Raw genomic sequence first — 12,797 nt, forward strand, 5'->3', positions numbered from 1 at the left:
TTGAGCTCTAAGCACTCACTCTGAGCCCTATAAGCCCGCACAAGAAAAGGACAAAGGACACCCTGGCTACAGCAGGGGACCCTCCGATGCCAAAGTCAGGCTAGGAATCTGGGTCTAAGTAGTGCGGGTAGGTTTCGGGTAAGAGATATTGCTTACCTTCCAATGTAGATGGGACTCTTATTTATAGTGAAGATATGACAGTGTGGTCTGTAATTCCAGGCACAATTTCAACCATTACATGAGATGTCAGGGCGTAATGGATGCTAGCAGTTACGCAAGAATCACGTCGTGGGTGGTTACTCCTATCGTGTGTTACTGGGAGAGAACTCGTACCTAACTGATCTAGCCGAGCCGAGCTGACCTGCTGAGGACACACTGACTAGCCAAGGCTGAACTAACCTGTCGAGGCCGAGTTGCTTTGCCAAGGCCGAACTAACCTGCTAAGGCCAAGTTGCTCTGGAGAAGCCGAACTAACCTACCGAAGCCAGGTAGACCTATTGAGGCGGAGTTGAGCTGCCAAGGCTGAGCTGACCTGCCAAGGCCGAGCAGAGCTAGCGAAGCCGAGCAAAGGTGCCAAGGCCAAGCTGATTTTAGTCGACATCTCTAATTTGGCCATTGAGGAGCTCATTAGTCATGACCGGCGCTGGCCGACCTCTTCTCTTTAGTCAGTCCACTTTTACCCATAACAGTAAGCCCCCTATTTTTGAGTTCACATAGCGGGCTTAAAAGGTAAGTTGGTTTTGTTGAGGTCGGACATTTTAGCTGAGTAGGAGCGTTAGAGTGAGCTCTTCCTTCTCAGTTGATCTTGTCATTTACTTTTGTTAAACAAATGAGTTGGCTGAGGAGTCAAGCAGTTTACTTAGGAGGATTATTTTCTCTTGCACTAAGAGATCCTCATTGTAGATCGCGCGATATGAGTAGCGTTACCAATTAAGGGTCGGACAATTGGTGAGGACTATTTTTCCCTTACACTAAGAGAAGTCCTCAGTAGTTCGTGTAGCTCAGATTGTAGAAAAAGAGATTTTCTTCCCAATCTGGGGAAGCTCTTCCATAGTAGAATTGATGGTAGAGGACTTTTTTTTCCTTTAAAAAGGTAACCCTTGTCGAGTAGGTCGGTCAGTCGACGCGCTCCTGATCGAAGGGCCTCTTGAGTCCCTGGGAGTAGTAGACCTTTATGCGTTTGACATCCCATGATTAGGATAAGAGCCCCCCTTATCTTCTAGTCGATACGTCGCTCAGTATTTGATGTCGAGGTCAGAGTTGGCCGATAAGCCTTATTGTCGAGGTTAGTTGTCGAGGTCGAGCTGATTTGACTGAGGGCGAGCTATCATGCTGAGGCCGAACTGACATGCCAAGGCCGTTCTGACCTGTTAAGGCTGAGCAGGCCTGTTAAGGCCAAGCTGAGCTGCCGAGGCCGAGCTAAGCTGACCTGTTGAGGTTGAGCTGCTCTGTTGAGGCCAAGCTGGCCTGCTGAGGCTGAGCTAAGTTGACATGTTAAGGTTGAGCCGAACTGACATGCCGAGGGCAAACTGACAAGCCGAGGCTGAGCTAACCTGTTGAGGCTGAGCGAGCCTGTTAAGGCCGAGTTGAGCTGACCTGTTGAGGCTGAGCAGGGCTATTAAGGCCGAGTTGACCTGATGAGGCCGAGCTGCTCCACCGAGGCCAAGTTAAACTATCGAGGCCGAGCTGAGCTGACCAAGGTTGAACTAACCTGTTGAGGTCGAGCTACACTGCTGAGGCCAAGATGGCCTGCTAAGGCTGAGCTGAGCTAACATGTCGAGGCCGATCTAACCCTTAAAGACTGAGCGGGCCTATTAAGGCCAAGTTGAACTGTCAAGGCTGAGCTGAGCTGACTGAGGTCGAACTAACTTGTATAGGTCGAGCTGCTCTGTTAAGGCCAAGATGGCCTACTAAGGCTGAGCTGAGTTGACATGTTGAGGCCAAGCTAACCCTTAAAGACTGAGTGGGCCTGTTAAGGCTAAGCTGAACTGTCGAGTCCGAGCTGACCTAACTGAGGCAGATTTGACCTGCTGAGGCCAAACTGACCTGTTAAGGCCGAACGGGCCTATTGAGGCTGAGTTGACCTAATGAGGCAGAGCTGCTCTGCTGAGGCCAAGTTGAATTGTCGAGGCCGAGCTGACCTAACTGAGATTAAGCTGACCTGTCGAGGCCAAGCTATGATGTCGAGGCCGAGCTGACCTGTCAAGGTTGATCGGGCCTGTTGAGGCCAAGCTGAGCTACCGAGGCCAAGGTAAGCTGACCGAGGTCGAGCTGACATATTGAGGTCAAGCTGCTCTATTGAGGCCAAGATGACCTACTGAGGCTGAGCTGAGCTGACCGAGGTCGAACTAACCTATTAAGGTCAAGCTGCTCTGTCGAGGCCAAGCTGAACTGTCGAGGCTGAGCTGACCTGACTGAGGCCGAGCTGCACTGACCGAGGTCGACCAGACCTATTGAGGCTGAGCTGTTCTGCCGAGGCCAAGTTGTCCTACTGAGGGTGAGCTAAGGTGACATGTCGAGTTCGAGTTGAGCTGACTGAGGCCGAGCTGACCTGTTGAGGCCGAGCGGGCCTGTTGAGGCCGAGTTGACCTGATGAGGCTAAGCTACTCTGCCAAGGCCAAGCTGAACTGTCAAGGCCGAGCTGACCTGACTGAGGCCGAGCTAATCTTCGAAGGACAAACCGACATACCGAGGCTAAGCTATCCTGTTAAGGTTGAGCGTGCTTATTGAGGCCAAGCTGAACTATCGAGGAAGAGCTCTAACTTGGCTGCAATAAATGATTCTAAAAGGGCTCTGGCTTAGCTCTAGCAAATGCTTCAGTAAGAGCTCTGATGTGGCTGCAACAAAAGCTTTAGGAAGAGCTCTCGCTTAGCTGCAACAAATGCTCCAGGATGAGAGGAAGAGCTCTGACTTGGCCATAGCAAATGCTCTAGAAAGAGAGGAAGAGCTCTGACTTAGCTGCAGTAAATGATCTGACTTGGCCGAGCTAAGCTATCGAGGCCGAGCTAAGCTGTCGAGGTCGAGCTAAGTTGTCGAGGCCAAGCTAACTTGCTGAGGCCGAGCTGAGCTATTGAGGAAGAGCTCTAACTAGGCCGCAACAAATGCTTCAGGAAGAGCTCTCGCTTAGCTGCAGCAAATGCTTTAGGAAGAGAGGAAGAGCTTTGACTTGGCCGTAGTAAATGCTTTAGGAAGAGAGGAAGAGCTCTGACTTGGCCGCAGTAGATGCTCTAGGAAGAGAGAAAGAGCTCTGACTTGGCCGTAGCAAATGCTCCGACTTGGCTGAGCTAAGCTGTTGAGGCCGAGCTGAGCTGTCGAGGAAGAGATCTAACTTGGCCACAGTAAATGCTTCAGAAAGAGGTCTTGCTAGGCTGTAACAATGACATCTAGACCTTTCTTCTTTTCTTTTGCCATTGTGGTTTTTTGCTAGAGTAGAAACGGTCTTTTATTCGGTTTCCCACAGATGGTGCCAAAATGTTAATGCAAAAATCTGGTTCACCCTCACCGAGCTCCGAGAACTCACTCCGAGCCCTATAAGCCTACACAAGAGAAGGATAAAGGAGACCCTTGCTAGAGCAGGGGACCTTCCGATGCCAAAGTCAGACTAGGAATCTGGGTCTAAGTAGTACAGGTAGGTTTCGGGTGAGAGATATTGTGTACCTTCCAATGTAGATGGGACTCTTATTTATAGTGAAGATAGGACAGTGTGGTCCGTAATTCTAGGCACAATTTCTGCCATCACACGAGATGTCAGGGCGTGATGGATGCCGGTAGTTACGTAAGAATCACGTCTTGGGTAGTTACTCCTATTGTGTGTTACTAGGAGAGAATCTCATACCTAACTGATCTAGTCGAACCGAGCTGACCTACCGAGGAAGCACTGACTAGCCGAGCCGAGCTAACTTGTCGAGGCCGAACTAACCTGTCAAGGCCAAGTTGATTTGCCGAAGCCAAACTAACCTGCCGAGGCCAGGTAGACCTGTTGAGGCGGAGCTGAGCTGTCAGGGCCGAGTTGACTTGCAGAGGCCAAGCAGAGCTGGCGAGGCCAAGCAGAGGTGTCGAGGCCAAGCTGGTTTTGGTCGACATCTCTACCTTAGCCATTAAGGAGCTCATTAGTCATGACCGGCGCTAGTCGACCTCTTGTCCCGCTGAGATGTCCGAGCAGACCTTTTCTCTTTAGTCAGTCCATTTCTAGCCATAACATATATATATATAATAAATTGTATATATAATAATGAATAAAATAAAATAAAAAGCATCAGTAACTCACAGTGTTATCAACAACGTGCAGCCATGCACGCTGTTGGCTGTAATGTGCTAATACTAGGTTAATAGGTGGGGCCCACTGTAGGTCCTACCATGAAGCATGTATTGTACATCCTTGTCGTCCATCCATGCCCCCAGAACAGTTAGTGCATGAGCCCAAAAATGGGCCGGATCCAAATCTCATGCTACCCACATGACAAGTCTCTTGCAGGCCCACCATAATGTATTGGTCTTATCCAAACCATCCATCTATTTTTCCAAATCATTTTAGATTTGAGTCCAAAATTTAAAGCAAATCCAAGGCTTAGGCGGGCTGCACCACAAGAACAATGGGAATTGAACACTTACCGTGAAAACATCTAAGGGCCACTATTTTTTTTCTTTTATGGTGTGAACCCAAAGGTGGAGAGCTAAGGTGCAAACAAAGACTGATTTGACTCGCCAGCGGAGAGAAGCATAAAAGAAAGTTCGGTATCATGCTAGGTGGAAGTCACCAAGAGGGTAGGTATTGTTGTAATAGATGTCTTAAATTGAGTCTATTACTGGGCATGTCGATGCAATCGATAGACAGTTTAATGTCACCTTCGATGACATTTAACAGTGCTCGATCCCATTGAGATTTTTTGAATTTTCTCCAGTTGGTCGCTAACCTATCTTGACACTTTTTCGATGTCATCGAAGGGTGTTCGATTACACTTCAATGACATTAAACATGGCTCGATGCAATCAAGATATTTCAAAAAATTGGATTTTATCTCTAGACTATTTATGGGTTAGTTCGATGTCATTAACCCGTCTTTGATGCCATTGACCCATCTTCGATGCCATCAAAGGATAAGTTTTGATGACATCAAAGGGCATTCAATGCCATCAAACTGATCAACGCAGATCTTCGCAAAGTTTCAAATTTGTGGGATTTGTTTCCTTTTTTATTGGGTTTCCTCCAAATGTTATATATTGGAGTGCAATCGAAATTGGGAGAGTGTAAAAGTGTTCTAAGATTTCCAAATCATCTAAGGGTTTCAAAGGAGTGTAGCAAGGGTGAGATTCGAGGTTGTTCAAATCGGGTAAGATCTATACTTTGTAATTTTGCTTTCATAGTGATCTTATGTCGCTTTGTGCTATGGTTTTTTTCCCGCAAGGGTTTTTCCCCATTAAGTCGTTGTGTTCTTCTCACTTTTGCTGAGTGTTTTTTTATTGTTATCCTTGATTTATCTTTGTGTGCTTTTGCGGTTCCCCGTAACAAGTGGTATCAGAGCTAACATTGGGGCACAGGCTTGAATATGAAGGATTAGTATCAATGGAAAACGCTAAGCATGATATTAAGAAATACTCAGGAAAAAATAATTTTGAGTTATGGAAGGTTAAGATGATTAGCCTATTAACTAAGCAAGCCGAAGATGGGGCTCTTGAGGAGCGACGGTCGTTTATGAGTGATGAAGACTAGAATACTCTTAATACAAAGGCATTATCCTCCATCCGATAGTATCTCATGGATGAGGTTCTTTACAATGTTTTGAGGGAGAAAACTGCAGCGAATTTGTGGGCGAAGTTAGAGGATTTTTATGTAAAAAAGTTCCTTGAGAATCACCTATACTTAGAGATACAGTTGTTCAACTCCAGGATGGCAGGGGGTAGAGATGTGGAGGCCCACATTAGTAGTTTTAATAAGTTGATTTGTAAATTGATAAACATGGAGGAAGTGGTAAAAGATGAAAATCGGGTATGTATTTTGTTAAATTCTCTTCCAACTTTGTATGAGTCATTCAGGGACTCCTTGTGCACCGATAATAAGTCCCTGAGTGTGGACACCATTATCTCATCCCTTCAGAGGAAGGTTATGAGAAAAGTAAACGGTAGCGTGGGGACATCTTCTGATGCATTACTTACGAGAGGCAAAAATATTGAGCGAAGTATAGGATCTTCAAGATCTAAATCTAAATCCAAGGCAAGGGCAAAGGAAAATTAAAGTTCTAGAACTATGAGATGACTAGACACATGAAGAAGGATTGCACAAATCCTAAGTCAAAGAAAGAAAACTCAGAAGCTTCTTCCAAGGAGACGAATATTGTCACATCTGATGAAGAGACAAGCACCTGTGATGTTTTGTTTGTGTTTATGATCAGACACTTGTATGACGATCATAAAGACAAGTGAATCCTTGACACAGGAGCTTCATATCACATGACTCCTCATCGAAGTTGGTTCGCTAGTTACAGAGAGTGCAATGGTGAACAGGTCTTTATGGGCAATGACAATGCCTGTAATGTTGTGGCTATTAGTATGGTGCACATCAAGATGTTTGATGGGATTGAGCGTACCTTGACTGATGTCAGGCATATTCCTAATATGAAGAAGAGTTTGATTTCTCTTGGTGCACTTGAGGCTATAGGGTGCAAGTTCATCCGTCTTAATAGTGTCTTAAATTTTCAAAAGGTGCACTCGTGGTTATGAGAATGCAGAGGCACGAAAACCTTTACAGGTTAATTGGAAGCACTTTAGTAAGTGGATCGACAGCAACTGTTGCAGATTCCACATCTACACGTATTTGGAATGATCGTCTAGGCCACATGAGCGAGCAGTGTATGAAAGTACTTTCTGATCAATGTTTAATTTCATCTTTTATAATTTAGATATATGTGAACATTGTATATATGGTAAACAATCTTGATTATATTTTAAATCTGGAAAGCATGTATATAAGGGAGTGCTTGATTGTGTGCACTCTGACGTATGGGGGCCATCACCAGAGGTTTCAATTGGAGGGTCGTCGTGGTTTGTCTCATCCATTGACGACTACTCTCAGAAAGTTTAGGTTTACCTCATTAAAAATAAATCCGAAGTTTTCACCACATTCAGACAATGGAAGGCAATTGTGGAAAAATAATCAGGGCGAAAAATAAAGGTTTTAAGGACTGATAATGAAGGTGAATTTACTTTTACTGAGTTTAATGAATATTGCAGAGATAAATGGATCATTAGGCACAACACGATACACCACACACCCGAACAAAACGGTGTGGCTAAACAGATGAATTGAACTCTCTTGGAGAGGGCCTCATGCATGTTACGTAATGCTAGATTGAGCAAGGACCTATGGACTAAGGCCGTTAATACAACTTGTTATTTGATGAACTAGTCCCCTTCTATAACAATTAATTGTAAGATCCCAGAGGAAGTATGAAGTGGTCATAAGATGGAGGTTGTGAGGCTTACTCTCAATACTGTCAGTTAAGAGAGATAAGCTAGACCATAGAGCTAAAAAGTACAACTTTATTGGCTATGGCGTTGGTATGAAAGATTACATGTTATTCGACAAGGTCACACGCAAGGTCATCACTAGCCATGATGTTAGATTCGATGAAAGCTCCTTATTCCGTAAAAATGATCAAAAGGATCAAAAGGAACCAGAAAGGTTGATCGTAGATGTCCAGATTAACACAGATGATACTTAAGCAGAGACAGATGCATAGATAAAGGCGCGGGAGTAGGTGAAGTTGCCACTTATGAGAATAAACCCACCATTTGATCGCAGGTTACTGGCAAGATACAGGGACAACTCTAATATTGCATGTGCCCTCATTACAAATGAGAGGGACCCATCTACTATTTAAGAGGCTCTTGATGAGCCTGATGTAGAAAAGTGAAAGGTGGCTACAGACGATGAGATGGACTCTTTATACAAGAACCACACATTGGAGCTAGTGGAGCTTCAGTGGGCCGAAAAGCGATCGGATGCAAGGGGTTATTCAAAAAAAACAAGATAAATATAAAGTGAGGCTAGTAGTGAAGGGTTATGCTCAGAGAGAAGAAATTGACTTCATTGAGTTATTCACACCGGGGGTTAAATAGGTATCCACAATATTCATGTTAGCATTTATTGCCTAATACGATCTCGAGCTGGAACAGATAGATGTCAAGACTGCATTCTTGCATGGAGAGTTGGAAGAGAAAATATACATGAAACAAACAGAGGGCTAAGAAATTAAAGGGGTAGAGAATAAATTTTACAGGTTAATGAGGTCGTTGTACAACCTGAAATAGTCACCTAGGCAGTGGTATAAAAAATAATAATTCTTTCATGTTGAGTCAGAAATTTACTAAGAGTGAATACGATCACTATGTCTATTACAAGACACTGAGTGATGGCAAATTCAAAATCCCAGTATCGTATATTAATGATATATTGATCGTCAATCATGATATCTTTGAAATCAACATACTTAAGACTCAGCTATCAGGGACATTCCAAATGAAAGATCTGAGGGCTACAAATAGGGTTCTCAGCAAAGATATTCATAGAGACGGGAAGAGGAGCATGCTTTGGTGAATACCTTGAGAAGGTGTTGATCAGGTATGGGATGGACCAGGAAAAGTCAGTGAGCCTTCCCCACACGGCTCACTTTAAGCTTTCCTCAGAACAATGTCCCAAAATAGATAAAGAAAAGCATGATATTTCTCATGTGCCTTATTCAAATGCAGTTGGTAATTTAATGTACGTCATGGTCTATATGAGACTAGATATTTCACAGGCAATCAGTGTTGTGAGCAGATACATATCAAACCCAGGCAAGCAACACTAAGAAGCGGTGAAATGGCTACTTCAACACATTTGAGGTACAAAAGACTATGTCTTAACTTTTAAGAAGATAAGAGCAAATTTGGTAGGGTATGTGGATTCAAACTATGTAAGCAATGTGGATTCTTGAAAATCGACTTCAGGTTACTCGTTTTTACTTCTGGGTGGAGCGATCAGTTGGATGTCAAAACTTCAGTCCATGGTGGCTCTTTCCACGACCGAAGCTGAGTATATGGTAGTGACGGAAGAGTTTAAGGAATGTGTTTGGTTTAGAGGCATGATAAATCAGTTGGGGCTTCAACAGGATGACGTGTTGGTTAATTATGATAGCGAGAGCGCTATAAATTTGCTAAAATTTTTGTTTATCACTCCCGTAGTAAACACATTGATGTTTGTCACCATTTTATCTAACAAGTGCTTGAGGAAAGAAACGTAACTCTGAAGAAGATTCACACCACCGTGAATCCTGTGGACATGCTCACCAAGGTGGTTCCTTTAGAGAAGTTCAAGTTCTATGCAACTTCTCTGAGCATGGCGATGGCATAAAAGGAATACGGAGTGTGTGCGAGAAGAAATGATGGAGATATTATCGAGGTAGAGATAAGTGAAGAGGATAAGAAGCTACAAGTTTGATGATTAAAGACATGGTGGAGATTATTGTAATAGATGTCTTAAATTGAGTCTATTACTAGGCATGTCGATGCAATCGACAGACTGTTCGATGTCACCTTCAATGACATCGAATAGTGCTCGATCCCATCGAGATTTTTCAATTTTTCTCCAGTTAGTCGCTAACCTATCTTGGCACTTTTTCGATACCATCGAAGGGTGTTCGATTGCACCTTCGATGACATTGAACATGGCTCGATGCAATTGAGATATTTTGAAAAAATCAGGTTTTGTCTCTAGAATGTTTGAGTGTTAGTTCAATGCCATTGACCCGTCTTTGATGCCATCGAAGGATAAGTTTTGATGACAGCAAAGGGCGTTCGATGAAGATCACTATGAAAGCAGAATTACAAAGTATAAAGCTTACCTGATTCGAACAACCTCGAATCTCACCTTTGCTAGACCCCTTTGAAACCCTTGGACGATTTGGAAACCCTAGAACACTTCCACACTCTCCTAATTCCGATTGCACTCCAATATATAGCTTTTGGAGGAAACCCAATCAGAAAAGGAAACAAATCTCGTAAATTCGCAACTCTGCGAAGATCTCCACCGATCAGTTCGAGCTATGTGGGCCCCACTATGAGGTGCGTCGAACATCTACCTCATCAATCAAATGCACCATTCCATGGTGGGACACGGGATTAAAAATCAAATCAATCCATGACTTGGATGGGCCATTTTAAGTGTCAAATATTACATATTTTTCCCCATTTATATCTTTGTTTTATGAACATAATAAGGCTTAATGGTATATTTTATACATGTTTGTGTTGCAAGGTGAATTTGAGAGCTTATATTGAAAAGAATGCTAAAAGCATGGATTTAATACTCAAGAATCACCAAGGAAAAAGATGGATCTTAGGATACTAAGAATGAAGAATTCATATGTCAAAGATCCATGGAAATCAAGTACAAAGGATGAAGAAATGACTTGAAAGAATGCAGAATCCATAGTAGAAAACAAGACATTTCGGTCCGACCTGAACCGACTTCGGTCTGACCAAAATAGTAGAAAATAGTCCAGTAAGAAAATAAGATAATTTAGTCTAACCTGAGCCAACTTCAGTCCAAACGAAGCTTCGGTTGGAGACTTTGGTTGGAGTCGGTCCGACCTAAATTTGACAGATTTTCTGCATAAGATTTTTCAGCATCAACTTTGGTCCAACCAAAGTGAACTTTGGTCCAATCGAATTTGCGCAGAATTGTCTAGCAAGAAAGTATGATTTTCAATCTTAATTCGATCCGACCGAACCCAACTTCAGTCCGACCAAAGCATAACACGGGACTTATGCAAAGTGCATAAATTTAAGACGGTTTTCAAAAATTCCAATGAGTTGCGTAAGATGGGGCTTCACAATTATAAATAGGAATCCCTAGGATGTTCTTAGGTATCTTCGGGGGTTTAAGAAGTGGAGAAAAAGGGTGGAGAGCCACCACCAAGAGTTTTTATTTTTCGTTAGTTGTTTTTATGCTTTACTTAAGAGATTTTAGTTTAATCATGTTTATGGTTAACTAAACCTTAGATAGGGCTAAGAGGTGAAGATTGCAGCATGATTGGGATGTTTACTTTGCTTTGATTCTTATTTTAATTGAACTTAATTGATTTCTAGTTGATTTTAAGGAATATTTTCAGTTTTCTATGGTTTGTTGTGACTCAAATTATAATAGACACTGCGATAGCTTTGAATATCTTCTTTTTCTATTTGAGATTGTGGGGTTGGTAAATCTTGTTGTTCACCATCGTTTCCTGGGCATGGTTGGGTGATGGAATCCCTTCCAAATCTTCACAATTCTCATCCATTGAGGCTAGTTCAATGAAAAGTTTAGAGATTTGATCATCTCTTCTTCCGACTGGATAAGATAGGACTCTAATTACAGTTGTGCCTCTTGTATTAAGTAAGGTAGCATCTTAATAGTTACAAGTGGATCCTTGGCACCCTAGTTCCGACCTTTAAATTCATAAATTTCAATCTATAATATCACAATTACTCCAATTATTCCAAATTTCTAATTTAGTTCTTCTTCTAGTTCTAATTCTAGTTCCTTTCAGAAACGTACAAGATTAGTCCCTGTGGATTCGACCAGTCTTACCGAGATTATTACTACATCGCATCCCTACACTTGGGGTTGTGAACAATTTTTTGGCGTCATTGCTGGGGACTACGACTGCGCTTTTCTAAATTTAATTAGTATTAGAATTAGGTTAAGATTAGGATTAACTTTCTAGGTTAGGATTTTTCTGAACTTATTTTTAGAGTCTAACCTGGTTTTCTGTTTTGTAGGATTATAACATAGTACTCTGCAATCCGGTAACCTCTTTCTAATTCTCTCACTTATTTTAGATCTCTTATTTGTTTTAGTTTCTCTAGTTTTCTTTCTTAGGTTTAAGTTTAGTTACTTGAGAGTTTCAAGTGTTTCATGCCCAGTGGACTCGTGACAACACTCGACATCTCTTAAGTGAAGGAGGATTGGTCGACGGGTTGCATATCCATCATAGGATTGGACACAACTAGAGATCCTCAGAGTCAATAGAAGTGATGGCTGCAAATCAACCTCAACCTCTAGTTGAGGAAATTCAGGATGAGAATGAGGTGCATAACGCACCCCCGCCTCGTACCATACGAGATTTTTTACAACCGGTAGGGGTGAGTACACCTTCCTGTATGATTTTTCTAGAAAATACAAGGATGGATATTAAGCCAGTGGTAATCCAACTCCTTCCAAAGTTCTATGGACTTGAATATGAAAGTCCATATCTACACATGAGAGAGTTTGATGAGATAATAGTCACCTTATACTTTCCTAATGTGTCTGAGGACACGATCAGGCTGAAACTCTTTCCCTTCTCCTTAAAAAGAAAAGGGTAAGACGTGGTTACATTCATTATGTCCACGATCCATTGGCAGATGGAACGACCTGACAAGGGAGTTCATAATGAAATTCTTCCCATACCATAAGATGAACACCATCAGAAAGTCGATCATGAACTTCACCCAAAAGGAAGATGAGACATTCTTCCAATGTTGGGATCGGTTCAAGGATCTTGTCAGTTCATGCCCACAACATGACTTCGAAACGTGGCGCATAACAAATTTCTTTTACGATGGACTGTCATCTTTCATGCCCCAATTGGTTGAGACAATGTGCAATGAGGAATTTATGAATAACAATGTTGACGATGTGTGGGATTACTTTGACAAACTTGTTGAAAACGCAAAATCATGGGATATCTCCCAAAGATCTAGTACCACTTCTAAGCCTACTCAATCAAAGGAGAGGGGTA

The 12,797-nt window shown here is 42.6% G+C and overlaps 1 non-coding gene across 1 annotated transcript; it reads right to left on the reverse strand.

The window, feature by feature from the left end:
- Positions 1 to 12,478: 12,478 nt before the first annotated feature.
- LOC131222630 (small nucleolar RNA R71) lies at positions 12,479 to 12,585 on the reverse strand. Its single transcript, XR_009160131.1, has one exon. It is a non-coding gene; the product is annotated as a small nucleolar RNA R71 (small nucleolar RNA).
- Between the last annotated feature and the right edge of the window lie 212 nt (positions 12,586 to 12,797).

This window comes from Magnolia sinica, chromosome 1, assembly GCF_029962835.1.
Source record: "Magnolia sinica isolate HGM2019 chromosome 1, MsV1, whole genome shotgun sequence".
Taxonomy (NCBI): domain Eukaryota; kingdom Viridiplantae; phylum Streptophyta; class Magnoliopsida; order Magnoliales; family Magnoliaceae; genus Magnolia; species Magnolia sinica.